Raw genomic sequence first — 6,000 nt, 5'->3', positions numbered from 1 at the left:
GGACAGAGCCAAGGACACAAGATGGTCTGTGGGTGATATGTTCACCTCCTCATTTTAAAGCTGCCATTGTCTACACCATTAGGCTAATCTTCCCAAGCTTTGGTGCATTTCAGTTTTTCATCATGGCATTATCACTTTTTTATCATCATGTTTTTTTTTATCATGTTCATCATCTTTATGACACCGTTTAAAGTGGCGGTTAATCAGGGCTGAGATACGATGTCGCCGTGAGTCAAAATGATCTCACATTCCCTGGTGCTGCAGTCAGGGAAAGGGGAAACGGGGTGATGCTTGATGTAGGCTCCGCTCCCTGCTCCTCTAAAACCACCACAGCTCCAAAAGAGATACAAAACATGAGGAGGTTTAGGCCTCATAACCTACTGTATAATACTGTACCTACCCTCCACCTTTTCTCAATCTCCTCCCCTCATCACCCTCCCCCATTCACCTACACTGGCAGTTCAGCTTCTGCCTACAAATTCAGCACTTCGGAATTGCAATCCTAGCTTTAACCTTTAATGCGCCGTCAGTGAGGAGACGGGGTAAATAGAAGTGCAGTCAGAGATTAATGTATGGAACCAGACAGGCGGTGGTTGACGGGCCAGGCAGTGCATTAAAGGGCAAGTCGATTGTGCACACTGCCTTCTCCGTTCCCACTCGCTTCCATCATGGAACCCTAGGGCGAATGAAACACTGGCTATTTCCGTTTCGTAGAAAACTGATTTCCGTTATTTACCATACGTTTTATCAAAACGGAGTGGGGGAAAGAAAGACCTCAGAACGGTATCATTCCGTCACTGACAATGTGACGCGGTTAATAATATAAATATTTTTGCCTGAAAAGTTAGAAAAGGGACACAGAGCTATTCCAGGGACGGCGCTTAATTCATTTCATAGATTGATTAATGAACACTTGAGGACGAGTGATGGCTCCCCGTGCGCTACTTGATGGAGAGCGCCCGCAGATTTACAGTGCCCTTCCGGGAGCCTGTGCCGCGTGGAACGCACATCTTTCACTCGTCATTCAGGTGGGCGGGGAATGGCACTTCCTTCCCCTGCGAAACGTTCCTGTGCTCTCTGGCTTTCCAGTTCCCTTCTCGCCTAGCCGAGTTCGTAGCTTCAACAGCGGAGAAAAGCACTTGAATCGATGCCAGGGAAAGCCTTCCATTTGCGTGTAAATCCGCCGCTAATCAGCTAATTCATTTCGGTTCAATAAGATATCCGAAATCCCGATTGCATCCCTGAATGTCCTAATGGGTATATAAGTCATGCTTTCCATCTTCTCATTATACGCATTTGCACGAGCGGCAAGAAATTCTGTGAGGGACTCCGAATCCATATCGCTGACTGTTGCGGTATCTCCCCGGGATGTCAGGAGAAGCCGTCCTTGTAGAATTGCAGAAAAAAACACGTGGTATTGACTAGTCCTCCGGGAATGAGACCCAAAAAAGGCTGAGATAAGTATGAGCGCATATAGGCTATGCATCTCAGTGAGAGCAGGTATTGCAGAGCAAGGTTCCATTCCCTCAATTAAACATATGGAAATAGACTACAGTAAAACAATGAAATGACGAAAACAGACCATCACCACCAGCCAAAGGTATAGCCGAGGGTGTAAGGCAGATACACGTCTTTAACATGTCCAGTGTTAGTGATTCAACCATGAGCGTGGGAAATCTACTCCATGCACAGGTAAATTATTTGACATGTTAATCACAGTGGAAACCGATATATTTCATTTCATGTTATTTTATTTTGCCGACGTCCCCTTTGCCATTGATGATGCATTACTGTAGCAATGAAATGGATAAATAGGATGGCACAGATTGCAGCAAAATATAAGTATATTTTAAGATTTAATATTTATTAGGATCCCCATTGGCTGATACAAAACATCAGCTACTCTTCTCTAACTTGCATACAAATGTATTGATAGTGGCACATGATTGACATATGAAACGTGAATGATCTAATTTCATTGAAGATTGTGAATTTGTTTTCATTATTCTTTCAAGTTTACTATTGTGGGGCTAGGCTAACTTAGTTGTTCGCAGTCCACTGCCTTTTCTGGGGCAAAGCTATTTAAAAGGCCCCTGTATACACATAGTTGGCTTCTTTGTTTGACCTAAATAGCATCACTGAACACAAATGACTTTTAATTGAGGGCGCTATAAATAAATCATAGTTTCGGAACAAGCAGAGATGCGTGGTCGTGTTGTTGCCGTTAGTTGGAGGAAACATTGTTTTAGGAAAATAATTAGAGCGCTCTGATGGAATTAGATTATAGACAAAATGAGCGAAACATTAAACACAGGAAATGTATCTTTGCACCTTGTATTCTGCAAACACGATGGAATTCGATCTAGTATCACCGCAAACCTTTTAGAATTAACCTCTGTCTGAGGAGGAGGAATCCCACTGAGGTGTAATATACAATTACATTATGCGGTGTGTACTATAACTGACGGCACCAAGCATTAAAGTATTTTTCTCTTTTGCTGTTTTTATCTGCCTTTCTTTAAAAAATAAGTAGGAATGGTTTCCGAGCATTATGTGTGCACTAGCCTTTTCCGAATTACATTCAGCTGTCATGCAGTATCTGTGGTAAACTGGTTTATTGTGATCAAGGGGGCTGTCATCTCCTCCACTCTTTAATCTGGGGAATGATTACACGTTCCAACTTGCCTCTGCCCTTCATTTCTTACCCCGAAACCATGAATAAACGTGAAGGCGGCACAATATAGCTTTTGCCGGCGCGTTCTTTCTTCAATTTCAAAGGACGGAGGGGGGATAGAATGGAGTGAATTACAGGGAAACATAAGAAGATATGAAGCGCACTTTATCAGACGGCCTGTAGCTTCCCCCGTCATTCAGCCGAGCGAAGAGCCTTAGTCATCTCCTCAGAATAATTACAGATTATTGAATTTCACATTCATAATGCTCGATAAGAATATGGTTTTATTGGCTTATGTGAGTGCTACGGTACAATAAATCTCGAGGTCTGGTTGCGTTCAAGATGGAGTATATTTGGGTGACACTAAAACATTGATTGGGTGGGTGATGCTGCCTTGATTTGCTGACCATAAATCAGGTAGCCTCCCCCTTCTTTCGTTAAATTATAAAAGATCAATGAGCATTACAACACTGCAGGAGTGCCTCAGAATAGACTCTGACATCTTTTACCCATTTGGTTTTGAAAGCATACACAACTATACACACACTATGCATCCCAGAAATTAATGTTGTATTCAAAAATTTATATTAGAACATTGGTGGTATAACATGTTCACATTTCTCATTTCTGCTATTACATAAAATATCTACATTTCTGTCATTACATGAAGCATCTTTAAGGCTAATAGGCCCCGCTCCCTTAAACATTATACTGTCCGCATCTTCTTTGTAGTAGACATTGCGAGCTGGCTGAAACACTGATCATAACACTTGACATTTTGCCCCAGAATACTAGTTTCCTTCAGCAGAAAACTTCTGTTTGCGCGGACACAGTTGGCGAGTTCCAGCAGTAGAATGAATAATTCTCAATTAAAATGTGCATTTTATTAACATGAGCTGTGTTCATGTTTACGAGGAACTCTGGCCTTATATTTTGATAGAGACATCGCTGTTGAGTTTTGTAATGTAAATTTTTTGGGCCATTGATTACCAAAAAACAACACAGTGAACGGCATCTAATTTTTTTTTAGAATCTAGTCACATCTCAGTAAAACTATGTGGGTGGATAAAAAATAACACGGAAAATACCTTAATTTTGTTTTTGGGTGAACTGTTTCTTTAACTACAACCCCTATCGCTTACCACTTCTCAACTCTTCTTTCTCAATGGCATTTATCATGTAGAGCTGAATTTCATGAACCTTCTTCCTTATCTGTATGACTTACAAACAAATACATAGAATAAATAGAATTTTCTTCCCAAGCAAAGTTGTTATTCATTTTCTTGATTGTAAAACTGCCCAAACTGTCTTTATGAAGAAACAACAAAATGAACTCTTGTGTAGTTAGTTTTAAAGTTTAAGGGACAAATGTTGGGTGAATTCAGGTAAATAGTTTAAGGAAATACATTGTCTGTTTCATTTAATAACACATTAAGTATATTTATTGTCATCGAGATATAGGCTATTCATTGTCCGGAGTCTATGTTAGCAGTGTTAGCATAGTGACATTAGAACTGTGCACACTACAATATTTGTTTATTTATCGCAAACATCGCAGTATTCAACAACATCTTCACATTATTCCATACTACGCCTGCCCTGATGATTTTTGGAGGACCAAAACACATTGAGAGGAGAAGCAACTGGTTCAGTAGACCTGAGTACCCACACCAGATGAACTGTTTTAAACCTCAGCCATATGGGAAGCCATCTGTGCTATGTGCTACGCAGGACAAACATACGCAGGTTTGCCTTCCGGTTGCTCGTCTGCCTCGTTAAAGCTACACTGAATAATTAACTGGATTATTTAGTTTATTTAAATTGTTGAGTGATTCAACAATTTATTTTAATTTGGTGAACAGTGTCGTATTTCAGGACCATGGCAAAGAATAGTCACCATATGAGACGGGATGCCTACACATGTATGTAAAATGTATAATGCCCGCCAAAATTAAGTGATAAGATATGTTGCTAAGTAGTGCTTGCCTTAAACTGGTTCCTGGTTTTTAGGTGAAAATTAAAATGAGGATATTCTGTGGCCCACCTGTACCAGGGTTGAGAATCACTTGAGTTAGCCATGGCAACCCCCACAGGACTGTAACTGCAGCACTCCCATAAATGGCCATCCTTTGTGTCCTCATAGAGCACAGATGCATTGTGGGATTGTAGTGCACCTGAGGAACAGTTTGCGGATATACTAAGCTATCCCACATATAGTTGTGTCTTTGGCCTGTCTTCTTTCTTTCACAGTACACACTTCTTTATTGTCCACATAAGGTGGTAACAACTTAACACTCACACACACATATGCATGCACACACACACACACACACACACACAAAGAGAAATATCTAAAACATACAATACATCTTGGATTTGGCCTCAGTGAATGAATACAGAACCCATCCGCTGCCCATCAAAGTCACCCAGAAATACAGCACCCATCCGCTGTTCATCAATGTCACCCAGAAATATAGCACCCATCTGCTGCTCCTCAAAGTCACCCAGAAATACAGCACCCATCCGCTGCTCCTCAATGATACCCAGAAATACAGCACCCATCCGCTGCTCATCAAAGTCACCCAGAAATACAGCACCCATCCGCTGTTCATCAATGTCACCCAGAAATATAGCACCCATCTGCTGCTCCTCAAAGTCACCCAGAAATACAGCACCCAGCCGCTGCTCCTCAATGATACCCAGAAATACAGCACCCATCCGCTGCTCATCAAAGTCACCCAGAAATACAGCACCCATCCGCTGCTCCTCAATGATACCCAGAAATACAGCACCCATATGCTGCTCCTCTTATTTACCCAGAAATACAGCACCCATCCGCTGCTCATCAAAGTCACCAAGAAATACAGCACCCATCTGCTGCTCATCAAAGTCACCCAGGAATATAGTAACCATCTGCTGCTCCTCTTATTTACCCAGAAATACAGCACCCATCTGCTGCTCCTCAATGATACCCAGAGATACAGCACCCATCCGCTGCTCATCAAAGCCACCCCGAAATACAGCACCCATCCGCTGCTCCTCAATGATACCCCGAAATACAGCACCCATCCGCTGCTCCTCAATGATACCCCGAAATACAGCACCCATCCGCTGCTCCTCAATGATACCCAGAAATACAGCACCCATCCGCTGCTCCTCAATGATACCCAGAAATACAGAACCCATCCGCTGCTCCTCAGAGTCACCCAGGTGTACTGTAGGGGGTGTGAAATACGACCTGAGTCTGCTGGAAGGACAGGCACCTGCCTCTGGTTCCCCAGCTGTTCCTCCTCTCCTGAGTCTCACCCTGTTACAAATGCTGCTCT

The sequence above is a fragment of the Conger conger genome, chromosome 7 (genome assembly GCF_963514075.1).
Source record: "Conger conger chromosome 7, fConCon1.1, whole genome shotgun sequence".
In the NCBI taxonomy this organism is placed as follows: domain Eukaryota; kingdom Metazoa; phylum Chordata; class Actinopteri; order Anguilliformes; family Congridae; genus Conger; species Conger conger.
This window is presented reverse-complemented; position numbering follows the sequence as displayed.